Raw genomic sequence first — 27134 nt, forward strand, 5'->3', positions numbered from 1 at the left:
TTAGCAAACAGAATTCACCAAAACATCAAAAAGCTCATACACCATGACAAAGTTGGATTTATTACAGGGACAAGGATTCTTCAATATACACAAATTCAGTTCAGTTCAGTCAGTCATGTCGGACTCTTTGCGACCCCATGAACCGCAGCACACCAGGCCTCCCTGTCCATCACAAACTCCTGGAGTTTACCCAAACTCATGTCCATTTGGTCGGTGATGCCATCGAACCATCTTTTCCTGTCATCCCCTTCTCCTCCTGCCCTCAACCTTTCCCAGCATCAGGGTCTTTTCCAATGAGTCAGTTCTTAGCTTCAGGTGACCAAACGATTGAAGTTTCAGCTTCAATATCAGTCCTTCCAATGAACACCCAGGACTGGTCTCCTTTAGAATGGACTGGTTGGATCTTCTTGCAGTCCAAGGGACTCTCAAGAGTCTTCTCCAACACCACAGTTCAAAAGCATCAATTCTTTGGTGCTCAGCTTTCTTTGTAGTCGAACTCTCACATCCATACTCGACTACTGGGAAAACCATAGCCTTGACTAGTTGGACCTTTGTTGGCAAAGTAATGTCTCTGCTTTTTAATATGCTATCTAGGTTGATCATAACTTTCCTTCCAAGGAGTATCTTTTAATTTTTAATTTCATGGCTGCAATCAGCATCTACAGTGATTTTGGAGCCCAGAAAAATAAAGTCAGCCACTGTCTCCACTATTTCCCCATCTATTTGCCATGAAGTGATGGGACTGGATGCCATGAATTTAGTTTTCTGAATGTTGAGTTTTAAGCCAACTTTTTCACTCTCCTCTTTCTCTTTCATGAAGAGGTTCTTTAGTTCTTCACTTTCTGACATAAGGGTGCTGCCATCTGCATATCTTATTGATATTTCTCCTGGCAATCTTGATTCCAGCTTGTCAATGTGATATACCATATTAAAAACCATATGATAATCTCAATAGATGCAGAAAAAGCCTTTGACAAATTTCAGCACCAATTATGATTAAAACTCTGCAAAATATGGGTGTAGAAGGAACCTACCTCAACATAGTAAAGGCCATATATGATAAGCATAGAGCAAACATTATTCTCAATGTTAAAAACCTGAAAGCATTAGAACTGTACACAGAAAATTATAAGACACTAATGAAAGAAATCAAAGATGACCTAAACAGATGAAGAGATAGTCCACATTCCTGGGTAGGAAGAATCAATATTATGAAAATGACTATACTACCAAATGCAATCTACAGATTCAGTGAGATCCCTATCAAATAACTAATGGCATTTTTTTTCACAGAACAAGAACAAAAAAATTAATGGTTTTTAGGGAAACAGAAAAGACCCCAAATGGCCAAAGTAGTCTTGAGAAAAAAGAGTGGAGGTGGAGGAATCAACCTTCCTAACTTCAAAGTTAGGAACTTCCTAACTACAAAGCCATAGTCATCAAGACAGTATGGTATGGGCACAAAAACAGGAATATAGACCAATGAAACAAGATAGAAAGCCCAGAAATAACCCATGCACCTATGGGTACCTTATTTTTGACAAAGAAGGCAAGACTATACAATGGGGCAAGGGCAGCCTCTTCAATAAATGGTGCTATGAAAACTGGACAGCTACATGTGAAAGAATGAAATTAGAACACTTCCTAACACCATACACAAACATAAACTCAAAATGGGTCAAAGACCAAAATGTAAGACTATAAACTAAAAAACTCTTAGAGTAAAACATAGGCAGAACACTTGACATAAATCAAAGCAAGATCCTCTATGACCCACCTCCAAGAATAGTGGAAATAAAGACAAAAGTAATCAAGTGGGACCTGATTAAATGTAAAAGCTTTTGCACGGCAAAGAAAACTGTAAGCAAGCTGTAAAGACAACCCTCAGAATGGGAGAAAATAATAGCAAATGAAACAACTGACAAAGGATTAATTTCCAAAATATAGAAGCAGCTCATACAACTCAGTACCAGGAAAACAAACAACCCAATCAAAAATTGGGAAAAGACATAAACAGACATTTCTCCAAAGACAACATACAGATGGCTAACAAACATGTGAAAAAATGCTCAACATTACTCATTATAGAGAAATTCAGATTAAAACTACAATCAGATATCACTTCACACCAGTCAGAATGGCCATCATCAAAAAGTCTATAAACAATAAATGCTAGAGAGGATGTGAAGAAAAGGAAACATTCTTGTATTTTTGTTGGTGGGAATGTGGATTGATACAGCCACTGTGGAGGATGGTAAAGAGATTCCTTCCTTTCTGTTCCGTTCTGTCGCTCAGTATCCGACTCTTTGCGACCCCGTGGACTGTAGCCTACCAGGCTTCTCTGTCCATGGGATTCTCCAGGTAAGAATACTGGAGTGGGTTACCGTTTCCTTCTCCAGGGGATCTTCCCGACCCAGGGATCAAACCTGGGTCTCCCGCATTGGAGGCAGACGCTTTAACCTCTGAGCCACCAGGGAAGCCTTAAAAGACTGTTAATGGGACCACCATATGACCCAGCAATCCCACTCCTGGGCATATAACCTAAGGAAACCAAAATTGAAAGAGGAGCATGTATCCCATTGTTCATTGCAGCACTATTTACAATAGCTAGATCATGGAAGCAACCTAGATGTTCATCAACAGATGAATGGATAAAGAAGTTGTCATACATATACACAGTGGAATATTATTCAGCCTAAAAAGGAATGCATTTGAATCAGTTCTAATGAGGTAGATGAACTTAGAATCATTATACAGAGTGAAATAAGTCAGAAAGAGAAAGATAAATATCATATTCTAAGGCATACATATGAAATTTAGAAAAATGGTACTGAAGAATTTATTTACAGGGCAATAATGAAGAAACAGACATAGAGAATAGACTTATGGCCATGGGGAGAGAGGAGGAGAGGGTGAGATGTATGGAAAGAGTAACATGGAAACTTACACTGCCGTATGTAAAATAGATAGCCAATGGGAATTTGCTGTATGGCTCAGGAAACTCAATCAGGGGCTCTGGATCAAGCTAGAGGGGTGGGATAGGGAGGGAGATGGGAGGGGGTTTCAAAAGGGAGGGGATATATGTATACCTATGGCTGACTCATGTTGAGGTTTGACAGAAAATTCTATAAAGCAATTAACCTTCAATAAAAGTAAATAAATTTTAAAAATGAATTGAGATAAAATTTGCATTTATGGAAGGAAATTAGTGATAGTTAGGTGAAAAAATCAGAAAATGGAGAAATGGAGGCATTTTGAACTCCAGGGGAACAAAACAACATACAGGACAGGAAATATACCTCTAGAAAACTTCATGCCTCATCTGTGAGTAATGTTTAAATAGTAATCATAATGTAAATATTGAACACTGCTTTAACCAGAATAACAACATAATCTCATTTAAAGATGGATGGAGGAGAAGCGAGTGAGAGCAGAGGTATGGAAGAACTATATTCTCATCTTCTATAATAGAAGGTCAATAGGAAATATAGAAAATGGAAAGAAATTATAGTGTAACAATATAAGCACATTACTTAAGAACTATGGGGCAAATCTCTGTCTAAATAGCTAAGAGTAGAAAATGTTTACTGCATGATGTAGGGTGGGGAGAATAAAAGCAGAGGACTTCTGGTTTTTAACAAAATCTTATAGGCTCATCTGACATTTTAAATTACATACACATGTAACTAAAAAACGAAACAAACTTTAGAACATTCAATAGATTGAATCTTGCACATTTTGCTTGGACATAAAATATTATATTTTTCAGCTCTTCACCATTGTAGAAATAGTCTAGGGTCCACTTAAATAATATCAGACATACTGTATACACCTTCTGCCTATTGTAAACTGTTAATAATGCTGTTCTCTAGATCACGACTTGGAGTAACTTTATAGAATATACCTCAGGAGCAGTAGAATATTTGATTTTATCATCAATGATTCTACATTATATCACACTGCCTCAATTCAAGCAGGATAACTAAAACCACAGTGGCAATTCCCAGGAAAATATATCCAGTTAGTTCACTTACTTTGAGCTTTGCCAAAGACTGATTAAAATGACTGTAGAGTCTGCCTGTGAGTGATGGCTTCTGATTGCAGGGACTTGCCATCAGCTGTCCCCAGTAGCATAAGACCCAGTGGCCAGCTCAGCAGGAGCACTGAGCCCACTGATGAGTGCTCTCCTAAACTCTGAGCACCTCCTTCCTTGTCCTCCCTCAGCATCTAAAAGTTGGTGGAATGTGGATGTGATATCCAACTGTTAATATACACTACAGTGAAGCATTTACTGAAAAATGATTTGGTCTCCTAGAGCTCTACATTGCATTTGGGAGGAAAAAAAAAAAAAAAAACTTTTGTATTTTAACAGTTGCATGTCACATTTTAGAACTTTTTTTTTTCCAGTGCAGGAACACCAGATGTCTGAAAACTAGGAAGGAAATATGGAAAATGAAGCAAGGAGGTTCACAAATACTCATCTATAGAAATTGATCAGTTCTATGGAGAAAGAGATTAGAGTCCCAGTACTTACAGGCAGGCCACCATTCAGAATTTCTGAGGCTAACACAGCACGAAATCTCCCAGTCTTTCTCCCAGATGAGGAACAGGAAATGTAGGCCACTCACTGGCCATTGCCGGTGATAAGGAAGTGAGGTGGAGAGAGAGAGAGAGAGATGGGCCAGAAAAGTCACTGCAAGGAGGAATCAGGTAATGGCTAATTTCAGAAAGCAAATGACCATTTTTATTAAAGAGGTGATGAATCTCTGCATTGTTTACAACATCATATCTTTGTACTACATATTCATGGAGTGTAATGCAGTGAAGAAGTTTGTTAAAATACAAACTCAACCATACAAATAGGCAGTAGTCTACTTCCTTTCCACTATTTTGAAAATCCAATTACTAAAGAAATTGATCCAATGAAATCTGGCACATCTCAGAATTATTTTTAATGTACCAGAGGTCTAAACCTCATATTTTCTAGTGCAAATAGGTACTTGAATATTATTCTTTTGAGGGAAATATGTTTTATTTATTTATTTTGACCAAGTAATTTATTTTCAGAACACTAATGTAAGTGTAATACACTGAACAATGAGGCAACATTATCTGAGTTCATCATAAACAGGATTTAATCAAGTTTGGCTTAAATCAAAATAGATTTTAGGTCTGTCTTTCTTTTCTTTTTTCTTTATTTTTTTAAATTGAGGGAAATAAGCTTCAGGCTGTATTCAAACTCAACCAATTTCAACCTCCAGAAGATTTAAGGCAGATCCATATGGGCTTCTGGAAAAAATAATAATAATAAAAATTTTGCCTTATTTAAAATGGGAAAAGAATCTTATTCATGGAAAGACACTTCTCTAAGATTTCTGAATTGCATTAATAAAATAATCAATATCCTGTGCCACTTGCATGGAACAACACGTACAGTTCTCCAGGTGTTTGTCTATATAATCTGGTAGGAAAGGAAATTCTGACAGATTTAAAGAGGGATTCCTTCTGGCCCTGTTAGGAAAAGAGCCTAATGATAGAGACAAGCATAGGAGGCGTGGCCATGGGCAATGTCAAGGACTCCTCCAGGAATCTCAGTAGCAGGACCCTGGAGCCCATGTTGCCACAGGTCCTGCCAGGACAGAGGTGGACTTGGCTTGGTGAGTGCGTTGGGAAAAACTTGATCTCATCTGATCTTGCTCAGATTTTTTTAAAATTTTTATTTAATAAATGGTAAAAAGCACAATGCCAAAAACATTGACAGTTAACATTTCACCAAATGAAAAAATACTATAGAATACACAGTTGTAAAAAACTACATTAAGTTATTTTACAATTGCCTCAGGCTGCAAAAAGAAAAAAAACCCAATGCCATACCTAAGTTATTCCTCTCTCAAAATAACGCCATTTATGTTATAAACCATGAGCACCCCATCAAAATATGGGAACTGCTTTTGTTAATTCATATATATATATATGACTGTATCACTTTGCTATACACCTGAAACAAACGCAACACTGTAAATGAAATATAGTACAATATAAAATAAAAATAAGTAACAGACCTTTGGGGCTTTACACAGAGTTAGAGTTCCTATCAGAGGGATAACAGCACCACAGCCGTACTGAATCCTCATGAAGTAGGCAAAAGACTGAATATTAAAACAGTGAGAAGAGAAGCTGACAGTCAACTCTCTAAGAATGATTTCACCTCCACATTATTTTAAAAAGTTCGTTATAATTTATATGCGCTTTTGCTAAGCATTAAGTTACAGGTATAATATCACTTCTTCTGTCGTATTTTCCATTAAAATAAATTTTTTTCTAGGCTAATATTCAACAAGAAATTTGAGTACTTTTTAATTTAATAACAGTGATACATAAATTTAAACACATTTTGCTTAAAAATATATTTAAACACTGATAAAATGTAATTTCCAAATACTTGCTTATTTCAATTAATACCCAAGGATATTTTGTAGTTTGAATCTCGAGCATAGTAAACTGTGGTATAGTAATAATACTAGTTGTTGTTGTTCAGTTGCTAAGTTGTGTCTGATTCTTTGGGACCCCATGGACTGCAGCATGCCAGGCCTCCCTGTCACTCACTATCTACCAGTGTCTGTCCAAGTTCATGCCCAGTAAGTGCCAGGAAGCTGCTCAAATCTCTCTGCAGCTCTTTTAGCTTAAGACTGGAACATTTTTATACTAAAAAATAACATTCTGTTTCATTTATTTTCATGTATTTGCCATTGTATTTATGATACTATTTAAGTCCTTAAGAATAACCCTGTTGTTTAAATTCCAAGTAAGCATAAATAATTACCATTTAAAGAAATATCATTTTATTTATATTGGAATTTGAATAGAGCAGGAGAACTTATGATGGTTAATGTTTGTGAAATATTGCCTGAAAATTATAGGTGAATACAATTCTCATGAATAGTTTAGGCTTTGGCCACCTCATGCGACGAGTTGACTCACTGGAAAAGACTCATGCTGGGAAGGATTGGGGGCGGGAGGAGAAGGGGACGACAGAGAATGAGATGGCTGGATGGCATCACCGACTCAATGGACATGAGTTTGAGTGAACTCCGGGAGTTGGTGATGACAGGGAGGCCTGGCCTACTGTGATTCATGGGGTTGCAAAGAGTCGGACAGGACTGAGCGACTGAACTGAACGGAACTGAAGTTCTGTCAGCACAATAAAATATACCCATGCTATATGCACATTCAGGCACACATATGGAAAACACCATTTTACACAATTCAATTAAACATTTGGCAGTTCTCTGCAACACTATTATTCTGGAGAAGAAATCAAGGCATGTCGGCATTCATTCATCATAAACTATTTACTGGACAATCTACTTTCTTTTCCTGCTGCTTCTGCTGCTAAGTCGCTTCAATAGAGTCCGACTCTGTGCGACCCCGTAAAAGGCAGCCCACCAGGCTCCCCCATCCCTGGGATTCTCCAGGCAAGAACACTGGAGTGGGTTGCATTTCCTTCTCCAATACATGAAAGTGAAAGTGAAGTTGCTCAGTCATGTCGGACTCTTAGCGACCCCATGGACTGCAGCCTACCAGGCTCCTCCGTCCGTGGGACTTTCCAGGCAAGAGTACTTTTCCTGCTGCTGCTGTTGCTAAGTCACTTCAGTCGTGTCCGACTCTGTGCGACCCCATAGACGTCAGCCCACCAGGCTCCCCCGCCCCTGGGATTCTCCAGGCAAGAACACTGGAGTGGGTTGCCATTTCCTTCTCCAATGCATGAAGGTGAAAAGTGAAAGTGAAGTCGCTCAGTCATGTCCGACTCTTAGCGACCCCATGGACCGGAGCCTACCAGGCTCCTCCATCCATGGGATTTTCCAGGCAAGAGTACTGGAGTGGGGTGCCATTAAAGAAAGTGAAAGAGAGAGAGAAGTCAGCATACAAAATTGATACATTATATATTTGGATGGCTACAAAGTATTTTTTTTCCTCCAAAATCCATGTCCTGAAGCGATTTCTAGTGGTGCTGTGTAACCCAGGTAATTATTAGGGAGAAAGTCAGATATTTTCTACTACCAATAAATTCAAACTCTATTGTAATCATATTGAACAACTTTATACTATTTAAAATTTATTAACATTTGGACTTTTTGTAAATTTATGTTAACTTCATCTAGAGCACTTGAGGTCATAGCAGTCCTGTTTTTTCTTTTTTTTTTTTCATCTCCTTTGTTTTCCACTAAATGATACACCTCTACCACACGGAAATCACATTTTGCTCAGATGTACCACTCAGGTATATTGCAGAGCTCTTAACAGTTGCTATGTGTTACTGTTTCTCTATGTGTTAGATTCTGATTGGTCACATTATCTTGACCCATACCTCATATGACTTTGTATCTGTAGGGTCATTGGAAGCCTTGCTTCAGTGACTCAGAATTTGATCCTGGCCTTCTAAAGGCAAGTAAGTTCCTCACTTGGTAGTGCCTTAAGCCCGGGGGAACAGCCTGAATGATGTCTACATAGGTCATCAGCAAAGCAGTTTGAGTAAAATGGATTCTGGAAGGAGGGTCAGATATGTACACTGTGTAAGACATTTCTCCTTTTATCACAATAAAGATTTTGTTTAAAAGCTATTTAATTATCATTGAGCTGCAGAAAATGTTCAATTATAGTTAATCAACTTTGGGGAATTGTACAAAAATACAGACATGGACTATATATGATAAAAACTATTTGCAATAGGAAAATTACAAAAGATACTGAATGGTATTTTCTTGGGATCCAAGATCACTGCCATTGGTGACTGCAGCCATGAAATTAAAAGATGCTTGCTCATTGGAAGAAAAGCTATGACAAACCTAGATACCTTACTAAAAAGAGAGACATTATTTTGCCAACAAAGGTCCACATAGTCAAAGTTATGGTTTTTCCAGTAGTCATGTATGATTATGAGAGTTGGACCATAAAGAAGGCTGAACATTGAAGAGTTGATGCTTTTCAACTATGGTGTTGGAGAAGACTCTTGAGAGTCCCTTGGCCTGCAAGGAGATCCAACTAACCAATCCTAAGGAAATCAACCCTGAATATTCACTGGAAGGACTAATGAAAGTGAAAGTCATTCAGTAGTGTCCAACTCTTTGTGACCCCACAGACTATACAGTTCATGGAATTCTCCAGGCCAGGCCAGAATACTGGAGTGGGTAGGCGTTTCCTTCTCCAGGGGATCTTCCCAACCCAGGGATCAAACCCAGATCTTCATTGCAGGAGGATTCTTTACCAGTTGAGCCACCAGGGAAGCCTGCTGATGCTGAAGCTGAAGCTCTAATACTTTGGCCACCTGATGCAAAGAGCTGATTCATTAGAAAAGACCCTGATGCTGGGAAAGATTGAAGGCAGGAGAAGAAGGGGATGACAGATCACGAGATGGTTGGATAGTATCACCAACTCAATGGACATGAGTTTGAGCCAGCTCCAGGAGATGGTGAAGGACAGGGAAGCCTGACGTGCTACAGTCCATGCAGTTGCAAAGAGTCAGACATGACTGAGCAACTGAACAACAGTAGTAAATGGTAATGAAAGTATTAGGTAAATTAAGAGATGGCAAAACTATGCAATTTACATTTGATTATAAGCTCAATAAAAAATTTAAAAAAACATGAAATATGCTCGAGATAGCACTACATGACTAAGACACTCAAACAGAAAACCATTTAATAGAACCAACCCTTCCAAGTTGGTGGTGCTTAACTTTTCTACACTTAAGAACTTGCTGACGATATAAACAATCTCTCCTAAACACAGTATTTGGCATTTTTTAGGGATCTGATGGCTTTTGGTAGGGAAGGAGTCTCCTGGGGGCCAGAAGTTATAAATTCCAGTTTAAGAATATGGAGGAGCTTAATTTTATCTATTTCTCAGGTTCATCTGTATTTTAGAAATGGATAGCTAGACCATAATTACTATCGGGGTCCAGCCCCGATATGACCCAGGGTATCCTCGGGATGAACGGTGTCGGCGTTAGAGAGAGAGAGAGACAGGGGCTGATGATTCCTTGGTTTACGCTGGAAACCAATAAAACCCCAGCACGGGGCTTGCTCTGTTTACGTAGGCCGCAGGCGCCCTCTCGAATCACTTGAGGTACCCCACCAGGGCACCCCCTCGAGTGGGTCTTAGAAGCCCAGGCAGATAAGTAAACTCAGAGGGCCCAGTGCTCCAAGGATCTCAACCAGAAAAAAGGAGAATAGAGAAAAGGATGGAAAAAGAGAAAGAACGACACGGGGAGACCAAGCTTCAGTGAGCAAGGCCCAAAACTTTATTTTCCAGTGCTGCTTTTATACCCTAAGTTATGCGCATAAGAAACAAAGAAAGGGAGGTATAGATTCACACCAAAATCACGTGGGGTCAGCAGTCTTGACCCTTATCAGGATCAGGGCTTATTTTTGTGTGATAAAAGTTTTTAGGTGGTTTACATCATCTTCTGGCCAGGGGGCCTGCTAACAGTTTATGGCCCTCTCTCCTAACAATAGGTTAGTTAGCAAGTAAAAGACTTTTCTTTAAGGTGACTTTCCTAAAGTTAGGTGCTAGACACATAACAAAGTTACATTCCTATAAGGCACCGGTGTAGTGAGCTGTAAGAAAGGAACTTATTAACTTAAGATCTGATGTGGTTAAGTCAAAGGATTAATATATTTCCAAGGATACAATAGATAGAGGAAACTGCAGCAAGCATTGATTCAACAATGAAATCTTTTCTAGTACTATTCTAGTGATTTTAACTTCTTCAACAGATTCCTGCATTTTAGGAGCCCGGACAAACTTGTCATGCAAGTTAGAAAGCTATCAGAGGGGCTTGGATTGGAATACTCCTATTAAGCCGAGGAGAACTTTTAAACTACAGCTCTGAATTAATGTTTTCAGAGAAAGGTGGTTGGGGGGAAACCCCCGTAAGTATTAGAGGACTTGGTAAGAGGCGTAAGATAGTAAATCAGTCAGATTCCGGTTTTCTTTGGGGTAGATGCTCAGGTAAGTCCAGGGGGCTCCTTGAGTCCTGATTAGCCTTTGCCCGTCAGGCCTCTTCCCCAGTTGACCTTTGCCACGGGTAGGATTTCCCTCGCTGGCTCCCGGCAAATTACTGTAAATGACTGCCTTATGAAAAGGCTACAGATATCAGACTATATCTTATTCTCCTTCCAGACAATAAACATAGCAGCAAATCCCAGAGAAACATGGAGGGAAATTTCTTCATAGCTTGCCTAGAATATAGTAGAGCTGCTTCTACTTAAACCTGGGAGCTCTGATCACACCTGTCTCTGAAGGCTGAATTGAGCTCAGTTTTAGAGAAAAATTAATACTTTAATAATTTTACATAATATTTGTTTAACACATGGCATCATCTCTCAGGAGAATCTCACTACATGTAGGTGATTAATGAGCCTCGAGCCTAACAGGAATCACATGTGGGTAAGCTTTCAATCTGGCAGCACTAATTAGTATCAAAACAATCTTTATCTCTCTTGGTATTTGATCTCTATTTCTTACCAACCCATCACACTTGATTTGCGATCTATAAATGCCAAAATGCAAATAAACAATCAGATTTTTCTTGAATGTGAATATTAATAAATTTAATCTTGAAGATATAATGGTTTTTGCAAGTTTCTTTCCGTTCCGTTCCGTTCAGTCGCTCAGTCGTGTCTGACTCTTTGCGACCCCGTGGACTGTAGCCTACCAGGCTTCTCTGTCCATGGGATTCTCCAGGAAAGAATACTGGAGTGGGTTACCATTTCCTTCTCCATTCAACTTTTGCAAGTTGGGTATAGCTAAATACAGTGTCCTAATATTCTACTGACAGATGCTGACTGCAGTTGGAAAGAGGGACAGGGTTCATCTCCTGGTCTTTCAAGAATCACAGAGCCTGTGGGATTAGGATAGGATTGTCTAATGAGATCCCTGACTCCAGAAAGCTCATTTACTACATTTCAGACAAAGAGTATTTGTCTTGTAAGGATTAACAGGTAGAAGATTCTGAACTATAACAATATTAATCCTTTGGAGAACTTTTAATCTTTTTTTGTTGTTGTTCCTCATTTTAAAGCAATTCATGATCTCATAAGTCATTTTTACTACTTCACACATTTTGTAATATGAAGTACCTTGTAAATTATCATGTATAGTCACCCATTTAGAATAAAAGACCTCAAAATACAATTCAGTGGAGAAAGTGTAGTATTTTCAATATAAATGCTGGGACAATAAGATATGCATATGCAAAACAATGAATTTCAATCAATACCTTGTACTTTAGATGACAGGCTTCTCAAAACAGATCATAGACCAAAATGAATCACCTAAAAGTATAAAATTTCTAAAGAAAATACAGGAGAAAATGTTTGTGTCCTTGAATTAGGCAGTACCTGTTTCTTAGAAACATGATACACAAGTGAAAAACACATGATATATAAATGAAAATGTCTAAATTAGTTTTCAGCAAAATTTAGAACCTCTGCAGTTAGAACGGTGGTGGGGGGGGTGGTCTGATGTCTTGAGAACATTGCTAAAGAGTGAAAAGCAGGCCACATTTACAAATCACATATATGATAAAAATCTTATAGGATATATAAAGAGCAAAAAAGCCCAATTAAGGTAGGTAAGATAATAGATATTTCAAAAGAAGATATATAGACAGCAAATAAATTAATAATGGGCTTCCCTCACAGCTCAGTTGGTAAAGAATCTGCCTGCAATACAAGAGACCTGGGTTCAATCCCTGTGTTGGGAAGATCCTCTGGAGAAAGAAATGACAACCCACTCCAGTATTCCTATCTGGAGAGCCCCACGGTCAGAGGAGCCTGGCAGGCTAGTCCATGGGGTCACAAGAGTCGGACACAACTTAGGATCTAAACCACCACCAAATACATGATAAAACTACTCAACATCATTAGTTATTGAGAAAATGTGAATTAAATCCACAATGAAATACCCTACACACCTATTATAATTTTATGATTTTGGTGGCCACATTCTTTAAGATGGTAATGATAACCCTGTATATGAGACAGCAAAAGAGACACAGATGTATAGAACAGTCTTCTGGACTCTGTGGGAGAGGGCGAGGGTGGGATGATTTGGGACAATGGCATTGAAACGTGTATATTATCATATATGAAACGAATCGCCAGCCCAGGTTCGATGCATGACACAAGATGCTCGGGGCTGGTGCACTGGGATGAACCAGAGGGATGGTATGGGGAGGGAGGTGGAAGGGAGGTTCAAGATGGGGAACACATGTACACCCGGGGAGGATTCATTTCAATGTACGGCAAAACCAATACAATACTGTAAAGTTTAAAATAAAATTCAATAAAGAAAAAAAATTGACCAAGTAATAAGCCATAAATAAATTCTTAACAAAATATCTAAGACTTGGCTTAACATAGGCTTCCCTGATAGCTCAATGGGTAAAGAATTCACCTGTGATGCAGAAGACACAGGAGATTTGGGTTTGATTTCTGGGTCAAGAAGATACCCTGGAGAAGGAAGTAGCAACCCACTCCGGTATTCTTGCCTCGAAAACCCCATGGCCAAATGAGCCTGACATCCATGTGTGCTCAGTCATGTCCCACTCTTTGCTAACCAATGGTAGCCGGCCAGGGTCCTCTGTCTACAGGATTTTCTAGGCAAGAACTCTAGAGTAGGTTGCCATTTCCTCCTTTAGGGAATCTTCCTGACCCAGGGATTGAAAGCATGTTTCCTGTGTCTCACATTATAGGAGGATTCTTTACCACTTGAGTCATCAGGGAAGCCCTTCATATAGGCATAGGGTTAGCATTAATAAAATTAAGGATCAATTTTAAAAGATAACTTAAATGTCTTCTAAATAGCCTAATGATCAAATAAATCAGAATGGGAAAGGGAACATATTTGGGACTGAGTGACCAATGAAGGATTAGATAATGAAACTTTAGAGGTATCTAAAATAGTAACTAGAGAAGAATTTATTGCATTAAAAATATTTACAAGGCAAGAATAAAGACTTAAAATTAATGAGCCAAGCATCTACATTTTGAAGTTAGAAAATAAGACAGAATGAGGAGAAATACAATGAGAACTATTTGTGTGTGCATATATGTGTATAAATTATAAAGAAATTCATGAGAATATGTACCAAATTAATGGCTGTGATTACTTGTCCTCACAGAGAGATGAAACGTGTTTTGGCAAGGTATTGATATATACTGGATATATTTTTTAATGGATTGTGCACATCTGTGCACTTGTATTTGTCTATGCTTTTTATGTATCTGAAATGTCTCATAACATTTTAAGCACTTTGCTAATAATCTCCCTGACTCACTCATTACTAATTTACTTTCAAAATATATGTATATTTTTTAATTTTAAAATGTCATTTATCCGAATTAGTATTCTGAGTATTTTCTTATTGTTATCATTGACTTTCAAAGGATATCAACTTTGTTCTTTAGTATCAAATCTAGAAAATATATGAGAGGAAATAGATACCCAGTTCAAGGTCTTAAAGTAACCTTTCTTATTCTTTTAATCTACTTGTTTTTTTTTTTCTGTTGCATCAGCTCTAGATCACTTCTTCTGTTCTTTATTTTTTTTTAAATGTAGCTTTTAAAGGGAATGCTTCTTAGCAACTGTAAGACATATAAAGCACAAGTAAGTGCATATAATTGACATTGAATGATTGCAATAAATGGCTGTATAAAATCCATTTTGCCATACGTATTGTATAATGTGACATAAGCTATTCTTTTGTTTCTTTTCCTCCTTTTTGGACTTTAATTTTCAGTTAGTCATTGGCTTACATCTTATCTCCCACCATAATGGTAGAAATTAATGGAATAAAAGGAGTCTATTCAAAGACAAATTATCATTTGACTGATCTGCTTCAGTAAGTGCAAATTCCCTCTGCACCTATTAAAAGGTTTAGAACTGTAGAAAAAAAAAAAAAAAGTGTTAACTAAAATTGTGTTTCCTTTCTTAGACCATAAAACTTTCGTTTGTTTCATCTGTTAAACCCTTTTGTAAATATAGTAATTTTGAAGCCTTCCAATATTGTGTGATACATATTTTGGCATAGTAGCTATTCTGGATTTCTTCCATGGTACTTTAATTTTGTGGTTCAGTGAGCAAAACTAAGATTTCTCCAGGAGGATTTGTACTTAAAACAGTCAGGGGTTTACTGCCTGATGAGACATTCAATCTTTTCCCTTGATGAGAGTGTCTGGTCAGAAAAGCCCTTTTGTTTTTGAACTCAGAAAAGGTTTTAAAGAAAATAACCACCCAAATAGTAAAACGCAACCAAGGTTTTCTCAGTACTATGCTCTATACAGCATCACAATCTAATACAAGTTTAGTAAAGGTTTTCAGAGACTGTTATTTGTTATAATAAAATATATCTCTCTGTTTCTTCATTTCTTCATTTAACCTCTTAACCTCAGAGTAGTGTTCAGAAATTCCATGTCAGAGAGTAAGTTAACAATGACATATTTTATATTATTAAATTCTCAAAACAATCAAATGAAGTAGGTCTTAGTAAATGTCATCTGGAGAGGAGAAAGGAGTGCTAGAAAAATTAGCTAATATCCCCAATGCCAAATAGATGGTGAATGATGCCTCTGGGACTCAGAGTCATGTCTTTTTGATGCCCAAACCTCAAATAAGTCAAATATTCTAATAAAATAAGACAATTTAGAATTCTATTAATCACAAATATTTATTGAGTGACCTGATGGCTCAGTGGTAAAGAATCTACCTGCAATGCAGGAGGCACAGGTTCAATCCCTGGGTCAGGAAGATATCCTGGAGAAGAAAGTGGCAACCCACTCCAGTATTCTAGCCTGGAAAATCCCATGGACAGAGGAGGCTAGTGGGCTATAGTCCATGGAGTTATAAAAGAACCAAACTTAGCAAGTAAACAACAACAACAATATTTAATATTGTCATCTATTGCACAGTTTCTGGTCAATGACTTTACCAAACCCTACCTTCTCACCAGGTTCTCATAACATGGATATGTCTTATACCATTGAGTATATGAAGCCAGGTTTCTGTGGGTCATACATAGAGCACCCCACCTCCTGTTGCAAGTTTTGGTCCACTTCAGTTCTAACCCTCTCTCTCTTTTTGTCCTTATCTGTTCTATTTAGTTAAGGAGCTTCTCAAATCCTATACCTCATCTTGAAAGACTCTTCCCTTCCTAAATGTCTGAGAAACCTGCATGCTGAGGAATGCTGCTGGCTAGAAGACAGTGTCATGGACCAACCCTGGGTTTGACTTCTAATTCCCCACTGTTAGGGGGAGGAAAGTTTCCTCTTCCCCTATAGGTTCTTCTGGCTGGTTGAAGAATTAAATTGACAAGAGACAGTTAAAACATTACAGAAAAGTTTAATAACAAGTATACATGGGGGACCTGGAGAAGAAAATGGCAACCCACTCAAGTATTCTTGCCTGGGAAATCCAATGGACAGAGAAGCCTGGTGGACTACAGTCCATAGGGCTGCAAACAGTCAAACTGATGACTAAACAGCAACAACAATACATGGTGGACACCCAGGAAAATTGACTACCTCACCAAAATGGCTGAGTTAAGTTCAGTTCAGTTCAGTCGCTCAGTTGTGTCTGACTCTCTGCAACCCCATGGACTGCAGCACACCAGGCCTCCCTGATCATCACCAACTCCTGGGGCTTACTCAAACTCATGTCCACTGAGTCTGTGATGTCATCCAACAATTTCATCCTCTGTTGTCCCCTTCTCCTACTGCCTTCAATCTTTCCCAGCATCAGGGTCTTTTCCAATGAGTCAGTTCTTCTCATCAGGTAGCCAGGGTACTGCAGTTTCAGATTCAGCATCATTCCATTAAGTGAATATTCAGGGCTGATTTTCTGTAGGATGGAATGGTTGGATCTCCTTGAAGTCCAAGGGACTCTCAAGAGTCTTCTCCAATACCATAGTTCAAAAGCATCAATTCTTGCCCAGCTTTCTTTATATTACAACTCTCACATCCATACATGACTGCTGGAAAAACCATAGCTTTGACTAGACAGACCTTTCTTGGCAAAGTAATGTTTCTGCTTTTTAATCTGATAGGTTGGTCATAACGTTTCTTCCAAAGAGCAAGCATCTTTTAATTTCATGGCTGCCATTACCATCTGCAGTGATTTTGGAACACAAGAAAATAAAGTCAGTCACTGTTTCTGCTGTTTCCCCATCTATGTCCCGTGAAGTGATGGGACCAGATGCCATGATCTTAGTTTTCTGAATGTTGAGTTTAAGCCAACTTTTTCACTCTCCTCTTTCACTTTCATCAAGAGGTTCTTTAGTTGTTCTTCACTTTCTGCCATAAGGGTGGTGTCATCTGCATATCTGAGGTCAATGACATTTCTCTGAGAAGTCTTGATTCCAGCTTGTCCTTCATCTAGCCTAACGTTTTTCATGATGTACCCTGCATATAAGTTAAATAATCAGGGTGACGATATACAGCCTTGAAATATTGCTTTTCCTATTTGGAACCATCCTGTTGTTCCATGTCTAGTTCTAACTGTTGCTTCTTGACCTGCATACAGATTTCTCAAGAGGCAGGTCAGGTGGTCTGATATTCCCATCTCTTGAAGAATTTTCCACAATTTGTTGTGATCCACACAATCAAAGGCTTTGGAATAGTCAGTGAAGCAGAAGTAGATGTTTTTCTGGAGCTCTCTTTCTTTGATGATCCAATGGATGTTGACATTTTGATCTCTGGTTCCTCTGTCTTTTCTAAATCCACCTTGAACATCTGGAAGTTCACAGTGCATGTACTATTGATGCCTGGCTTGGAGAATTTTGAGCATTACTTTGCTAGTGTATGAGATGAGTGCAATCGTGTTGTAGTTTGAGCATTCTTTGGTATTGCCTTTCTTTGGATTGGAATGAAAACTGACCTTTTCTAGTCCTCTGGACACTGCTGAGTTTTCCAAATTTGCTGGCATATTGAGTGCAACACTTTCACAGCATCATCTTTTAGGATTTGAATAGCTCAACTGGAATTCCATCACCTCCTCTAGCTTTATTTGTAGTGATGGTCAAGGTCCACTTGATTTTGCATTCCAGGATGTCTGGCTCTAGGTGAGTGATCATACCATTGTGATTATCTGGGTCATGAAAATCTTTTTTGAACAGTTCTTTTGTTTTCTTGCCACCTCTTCTTAATATCTTCTGCTTCTGTTAGGTCCATAATATTTCTGTCCTTTATTGTGCCCATCTTTGCATGACATGTTCCCTTGGTATCTCTAATTTTCTTGAAGAGATCTCTAGTCTTTCCCATTCTATTGATTTTCTCTATTTCTTTGTATTTTCACTTAGGAAGGCTTTCTTATCTTTCCCTGCTATTCTTTGGAACTCTGCATTCAAATGGGTATATCTTTCCTTTTCTCCTTTGCCTTTCTTGTTTCTTCTTTTCACAGCTATTTGTAAGGCCTCTTCAGACAACCATTTTGCCTTTTTGCATTTATTTTTCTTGGGGATGGTCTTGATTCCTGCCTCCTGTGTCATGAACCTCCATCCATAGTTCTTTAGGCACTCTGTGTATCAGATCCAATCCCTTGAATCTATTTGTCACTTTTACTTTATAAAGGATTCGATTTAGGTCATACTTGAATGGTTTAGTGGTTTTCCCTACTGTCTTCAATTGAAGTCTGAATTTGGCAATAAGGCATTCATGATCTGAGCCACAGTCAGCTCCTGGTTTTGTTTTTGCTGACTGTATAGATCTTCTACATCTTTGGCTGCAAAGAATATAATCAATCTGATTTTGGTATTGACCCTCTTTTGAAGTCCATGTGTAGAGTCCTCTCTTGTGTTGTTATAAGAGGGTGTTTGCTATGACCAGTACGTTCTCTTAGCAATACTCTTAACCTTTGCCCTGTTTCATTGTGTACTCCAAGGCCAAATTTGCCTGTTACTCCAGGTATTTCTTGACTTCCTACTTTTACATTTCAGTACTGTATAATGAAAAGGACATCTTTGGGTATTAGTTCTAGAAGGTCTTGTAGGTCTTCATAGAACCATTTAACTTCAGTTTCTTTAGCATTATTGGTTGGGGCATAGACTTGGATTACTGTGATGTTGAATGGTTTACCTTGGAAATGAACAGAGATCATTCTGTCGTTTTTGAGATTACATCCAAGTACTGCATTTCAGACTCTCTTATTGACCATGATGGCTGCTCCTTGCCCACAGTAGTAGATCTAGTGATCCTCTAAGTTAAATTCACCCATTCCAGTCCACTTTAGTTCACTGATTCCTAAAATCTTGATGTTCACTCTTGCCATCTCCTGTTTGACCACTACCTGTTTGACCAAAATGTCTGAAACCCTCACCTTAACTATCATTTTCATCTGAGAACAGAAGAGGATGTTGGAGATAGTGGCTTTGGAACTTCAATGGGGAAGAATGCAGTTGACATGCAGATGGAAAAGCATATGTTTGATGAACACCTGTTTGCTGGCCCTGCAGAGACAATGGGGCACAGAGTGGATGCTGATCTTTAGGACTTGTATAGAAATTCCCCCACCACAATGACCCTTATTCTTTGCAGATATCTCTGGTGATATCTCTATTCTGGGAACAGGCTCTCTGTAAAATTTTTTTAGGGCTATTAGTGAGGAGGTCTAAGAGTCTTCCTGAATCTTTTGGGCCTTAATTGCTTTCAGCTTAGAATAATATGCATGGCATAGAAATTTGTGGATGTAAAGTTTTGACTCTCTGTATCACAAATGCCCAGCCCAGTTTCATATCCTTCTTTTCCCTTATATAAGACCAAGCCAATTATGGACATTTCTAGGGAACCACATGTCTATTTTCAGCTAAAAAGTGAATGTGTAGATCAGGAATCTTTTCAAGAAAAAAAAAAAAAAACAACTATAATACTTCTGAACTCACCTACTGTTGACTGAAGGAAAGGAAGGACTTTGTGATTTGTCCTATTTACTTAATTAACCCTGAAGTTTCCTGATTGGCTATGAGAAAAGCAGGAAGAAAATCAGTGCAGAAAGTGTTTGCTTATTAATAGCTAAAAATCAAAGAGGAAACAATTTTCTATTTATCTGCCAGGCTAGAGAAAATCATTCTAATTTGGGGAATAAGCCCTTATTAACTAATTAACAGATCCTATTCTAAAAAGGTTTTAGGCACAGAATAAATAGAAATGCTTAACTGAACAGAATATATAGAAACAGACTCAGAAGTCCTTTAATAATTCTGAGCATCTGTTTCACCATCTACAAAATTAATGGATTGGATAATGTCATTTGTAAAATATCTTTCTATTTAAATGATTTATAATCTACACTCTGACCGGTGAAATCTCTGACAACTGGGCTCTCAGAAGGATCATTGTAAAGACATATTTAGGAGAATTTGTTTATGTAGATTAATATTCATTAAATGGAAAATTGTTGTCTATCTTTGTGTCTATGTCTATATTGTCAACAGAAAGAAAAACACTCAATATGAGAGCTGTTTCAGTTTTATTCGGGGACCATACTCAGGACTACGGCCAGGAGGAAGCCTATCAGTAGCTTTCGGGATCTGTTCCAAACTGTAATATATATATATATATATACACATATAATCAGTTCAGTTCAGTCAGTTCAGTCACTCAGTCGTGTCCAACTCTTTGCAACCCCATGAATCACAGCACGCCAGGCCTCCCTATCCATCATCAACTCCTGGAGTTCACTCAAACTCACCTGCATCGAGTCAGTGATGTTATCCAGCAATCTCATTCTTTGTCGTCCCCGTCTCCTCCTGCCCCCAATCCCTCCCAGCATCAGAGTCTTTTCCAGTGAGTCAACTCGTCGCATGAGGTGGCCAAAGGATTGGAACTTCAGCTTTAAAATCAGTCCTTCCAATGAACACCCAGGACTGATCTCCTTTAGAATGGACTGGTTGGATCTCCTTGCAGTCCAAGGGACTCTCAAGAGTTTTCTCCAACACCACAGTTCAAAAGCATCAATTCTTCGGCGATCAGCTTTCTTCATAGTCCAACTCTCACATCCATACATGACCACTGGAAAAGCCATAGCCTTGACTAGACAGACCTTGGTTGGCAAAACAATGTCTCTGCTTTTTAATATGCTGTCTAGGTTGGTCATAACTTTCCTTCCAAGGAGTAAGGATCTTTTAATTTCATGGTTGCAATCAGCATCTGCAGTGATTTTGGAGTCCCAAAAATTAAATCTACACTCTTTCCACTGTTTCCCCATCTATTTCCCATGAAGTGATGGGACCAGATGCCATGATTTTAGTTTTCTGAATGTTGAGCTTCAAGCCAACTTTTTCACTCTCCTCTTTCACTTTCATCAAGAGGCTTTTTAGTTCCTCTTCACTTTCTGCCATAACAGTGGTGTCATCTGCATATCTGAGGTTATTGACATTTCTCCCAGCAATCTTGATTCCAGCCTGTGCTTCTTCCAGCCAAGTGTTCCTCATGATGTACTCTGCATATAAGTTAAATAAGCAGGGTGACAATATACAGCCTTGACACACTCCTTTTCCTATTTGGAACCAGTCTGTTGTTCCATGTCTATCGGGGACCAGCCTCGATATGGCCCAGGGTATCCTCGGGATGAACGGCATCAGCGTCAGAGAGAGAGAGAGAGAAAGAGAGAGACAGGGGCTGATGATTCCTTGGTTTACGCTGGAAACCAATAAAACCCCAGCACAGGGTTTGCTCTGTTTACGTAGGCCGCAGGCGCCCTCTCGAATCACTGGAGGTACCCCACCAGGGCACCCCCTCGAGTGGGTCTTAGAAGCCCAGGCAGATAAGTAAACTCAGAGGGCCCAACGCTCCAAGGATCTCAACCAGAAAAAAGGAGAATAGAGAAAAGGATGGAAAAACAGAAAGAACGACACGGGGAGACCAAGCCTCAGTGAGCAAGGCCCAAAACTTTATTTTCCAGTGCTGCTTTTATACCCTAAGTTATGCTCATAAGAAACAGAGATAGGGAGGTATAGAGTCACGCCAAAATCACGTGGGGTCAGCAGTCTTGATTCTTATCAGGATCAGGGCTTATTTTTGTGTGTCTCGTGATAAAAGTTTTAGGTGGTTTACATCATCTTCTGGCCAGGGGGCCTGCTAACAGTTTTATGGCCCGCTCTCCTAACAATAGGTTAGTTAGCAAGTAAAAGGCTTATATTCGTTTAAGGTGACTTTCCTAAAGTTAGATGCTAGACACATAACAAAGTTACATTCCTATAAGGCACCGGTGTAGTGAGCTGAAAGAAAGGAACTTATTAACTTAAGATCTGATGTGGTTAAATCAAAGGCTACTACTTATATTCTCTATATGTGATTAATATATTTCCAAGGATACAATAGATAGAGGAAACTTTGCAGCAAGCTTTGATTCAACAATGAAATCTTTTTTAGTACTATTCTAATGATTTTAACTTCTTCAACAGATTCCTGTATTTTAGAATATTAGGCTTTCTGTCCTTGCATGGCTGGGAGGCTATAAACAGTCACACTCATAGTTGTAAGAGCCGGGACAAACTTGTCATGCAAGTTAGAAAGCTATCAGAGGGGCTTGGATTGGAACACTCCTATTAAGCCGAGGAGAACTTTTAAACTACAGCTCTGAATTAATGTTTTCAGAGAAAGGTGGTTGGGGGGAAACCCCCATAAGTATTAGAGGACTTGGTAAGAGGCGTAAGATAGTAAAGCAGTCAGACTCTGGTTTTCTTTGGGGTAGATGCTCAGGTAAGTCCAGGGGGTTCCTTGAGTCCTGATTAGCCTTTGCCCGTCAGTCCTCTTCCCCAGTTGACCTTTGCCACGGGTAGGATTTCCCTCGCTGGCTCCCGGCACATGTCCAGTTCTAACTGTTGCTTCCTGACCTGCATACAGGTTTCTCAAGAGGTAGGTCAGGTGGTCTGCTGTTCCCATCTCTTTCAGAATTTTCCACAGTTTGTTGTGATCCACACAGTCAAGGGCTTTGTCATAGTCAATGAAGCAGAAATAGATGTTTTTCTGGAATTCTCTTGCTTTTTCTGTGATCCAGTGGACGTTGGCAATTTGATCTCTGGTTATATACATATCCTATATATATGTGTGTGCTTGTGTGTATATAGAGAGAATTTTGATAAAAAAATACACATTGTCAAGCATACATCTAGATAGAAGGTTTTTGCTATTCATGAGAAACAGATATCTTAGTTAATGACTTTAGTGCTTTTCTATATATGGGAAGATGTAGACATCTGGGTTTATAATTTTTTTCTTGAAATATAACTAAGAGTCTGTTTTCTCAAAGCTCAGATTGTTATATCCTGTTCTTCACCCTGAATTCCTTTAGGGTATGCTGTAGGTCATTGACTGCAGTGGCTAATGACTTGATCCTTATAGAACTGGTTGGTGTGCAAGCATTCTTTGTTTTACAATATCTGCATGTGTATATATATATATATATATATATATACACACATATACATATATATATACACACACATACACATACACTACCACCAATCGGATTTTGTGTTTATTCTCAACATTTATCTATGGGAAAATATTTGCTGTCTACTTCAAAAGATACTAAATAAATAGAATTAGTGGAAGTGTTAGTTCCTGGTCTTATAAAAGTCTTTGTGACCCCAGCTCTTCTGTCTATGGAATTCTCCAGGCAAGAATATTGGAGTTGTTAGCCATTCCTTTCTCTAGGGGATCTTCCTGACCCAGGGATCAAACCTGGTTCTCTTGCATTGTTGACAGATTCTTTAGTATCTGGGCCACCAGGGAAGCCCACCGTCTGACCTTTTTATGGGTATGTGTGTTGTGGGTGAAGGGGTGGAAATTTCATATTTAACCCATTAGTATTGTCTGAGAGGGTAGGCCACCAATGGGATAAATTGCAATATCAGTGTATTCAGAAAAGAAAAGTCTTTGTTTGTTTGTTTGTTTTATGGCTACAAAGAAGAGGATGTTAAAATCAGCATATAGTTGTATTTCTGCAGTTGAATGAATAATGAAAAAGTCCAGAGGGAGGTAAGGGTTGGAGCAAAGACCCAGTGGCTAACAGCAAGGGGCATATCCAAAGGGGCTCAGTGGTAAAGAATTCGCCTTCCAATGCAGGAGATGTAGGAGACATAGGTTCAGTCCCTAGGAAGGGAGTGTCCCCTGCAGGAGGAAATGGCAACCCACTCCAGTATTCATGTCTGAAAATAATCCTGTGGACAGAGGAGCCTGGCACACTATAGCCCCTGGGGTTGCAAAGAGTTGGACACAACTGAGCAACTGAGCACACACATATCCAAAAGAGGGTAAAGAGCTCAATTTGACTGGAGTAAAAAATTAGAGGTCCGTCTAGTCAAGGCTATGGTTTTTCCCATGGTCACGTATGGATGTGAGAGTTGGACTGTGAAGAAAGCTGATCGCCGAAGAATTGATGCTTTTGAAGTGTGGTGCTGGAGAAGACCCTTGGACTGCAAGGAGATCCAAACAGTCCATTCTAAAGGAGATCACTCCTGGGTGTTCATTGGAAGGACTGATGCTAAAGCTGAAACTCCAAAACTTTGGCCACCAACTCCATGCGACGAGTTGACTCACTGGAAAAAGTCTGATGCTAGGAGGGATTGGGGGTGGGAAGAGACAGGGACGAAAGAGAATGAGATGGCTGGATGGCATCACCGACTCGATGGAAATGAGTTTGAGTGAACTCCAGGAGTTGGTGATAGACAAGGAGGCCTGGCGTGCTGTGATTCATGGGGTCGCGGAGAGTCGGACAGGACTGAGCGACTGAACTGAACTGAACTGATGAGCCTGAATGTCAGATCATATTGAAGGAATGATCAATTTTAGTTTATTTTGGTTATCACTGGGATACAACTGAAAGATTGTAAGGATTCATGCAGTTAAAATATGTTAGAGATGAACTGGAAAAAGAGCTGATTAGAAGTGAGAAAAGACTTTTAGAAACTATTGTTATCACTGAATAAACTATTCAAATCATATCTGAAAAGAGAAAGGGAGAATCACTTAGACCTAGTGACTAATTGCATAACAGAGGGTAAGGAAAAGAAAACATGATTTTGAAATGGTCTTAAGAAGAGTGGGCCTTTGAGTGAAATAGGGGAGACAGGAAATTCTGCAGTCTGACAAGCAGATTGTAGCACTTGCAAGTTTAGATAAAGAGATTTTGCCTAGAAATAATTTAGATTGATTTGCAAAACAAATATTGAATCAGGTGTTCCTTCTTTTCAGCTTGCAATATTATGTGAGATAAAAATAATTTCATTTTGAAATGAGGAAACTGAAACCCAGGTAGGTTACATGGCCTGTTCAAAGTCACACACTGGGAATTCCCCAGGGGTCCAGTGGTTAGAACTCCACTTTCACTGTCAAGTGCCCTGGTTTGATCCCTGGTCAGGGAACTAAGATCCCACAATTGCAGCATGGCCAAAAAAAGTCATAATCAGTCAACAATTGTACTGAGATACATACCCTGTTTCAACTTTTTTTCTGAGAGTTTTGGTGAGAAAGATAGAGAAATTGAAATAACATTACTTTAAAAAGATCTTGGTTTGCATGTTTGTCCTAATGTAGAATTAGGAAAACACAGTGTTAAATGGAAGTGGTTTCATCTGCTGATGACTCCAGGTTTGGGAATAGACTAATGAGAAATGGAACCAAAGTACAAGCTAACTTAGGGAAGGAGAGGGACAATTTTTCCTTTAAGACAGGAGTGAAGTCAGAGAAATGGAATCATGGAGGTGTGAATCAAGAAACTGGGGTGCTTTGGAGATGAATATGAAATGTTTATGGAATAATAAGATGAAATAGATGAATTTCTGAGAAAAAATGAGATGAGAAAAAAAATCATATAAAATGATTATATAGTGATATCAACCATCAGTTTCCATGATGTTCTAAAACAATGAATAAGGACCAGGAGGCCCTGCTGACACAATGAATATCTCTTAAGTAAAGTTGTGTTATGTTACCTATAAATTTTCAGTATACTCAGGTCAAACTTGGTTTTATTTTGCAGAGTAACACATTGTTTCCAAAGAGCTAGTTAAAACTGTCATTTCTCTGCAGCTTCTTCCAGATTCTCATTGCTTACAGACTGCCAGCTCAGAAGCTTACCAGATGGTGATGTTTTCCAAAGGGATCTCTCTAAATCAGCCACACACAACTTTACTTCTCTTCGTTAACTATATAACAATAGAATAAGTAGACAAATTATGACATACTTACACACCTATAATGGATACTGGAGTGGGTTGCAATTTCCTTCTCCAGGGAATCTTCTGGACCCAAGGATCAAACCCAAGTCTCTTTCATTGACAAGCAGTTTCTTTTACTAATGAGCCACAAGAGAAGCCCATGTTGAATTATGCTTTTCAAAACATGTGAGCTTTCTTCGTCACTAAATGGTGATTACATATACAGAAGAGCACAGGAACAAAGTATGAGAGGTGAGGCTTACTGAATTGTAAATCACAGAAAGGATAAGTCACATTAAGCTACGGCAGTCAGGGAAGATGACTTGGAGTCATCTTGATGACTTGGAAGTCAAGGAGGATATGAGATGAACTGACCTTTGAATTATCTTTTGAATTTAGAAATATGAAGCATATAGAATAATTAATTATGAACAGAGTAGGAGTGGAGAGTTATGTTTCTGGAACAAAGAATAAGATAATTTGATAATTTTGTATGAGTTAAATTGATATTGCTGGAAAAATAGATTGGCATTAGATGGTAGAGGATTATATTATTTATGAAATGAAGAAAATAAATTTTAAGCAGTGTCTAAGGTATTTCAGGTAGGGACTTGGAAGATTAGTTTGGAAGGGGAAGAAAACAGGGAAAGAAAATAGATGGAAAATGTGATGATCTGCCTATACATGAAGTCCATTGACCTGGGGAGGCACATGGTAGAGGAATTTTTAAAAACAGCAAAAAATATCATGTGAAAGACGTTTAAAAGAGAAAGAGATGTTCTGTTCATAAAAAGATATAATATAGAATGGTATGGGAGAATTAAAGTGATTGGTATATTCAGACAAGGATTATGATATAAATAAATTTTAAGAGAAGTGAGTCGAAACAGAGTTGGAAAAGGTAATCAGAGCTAAGATG

This window comes from Moschus berezovskii, chromosome 10 (assembly GCF_049115385.1).
Source record: "Moschus berezovskii isolate FMDL1 chromosome 10, NW_MosBer_1.0, whole genome shotgun sequence".
NCBI lineage: Eukaryota > Metazoa > Chordata > Mammalia > Artiodactyla > Moschidae > Moschus > Moschus berezovskii.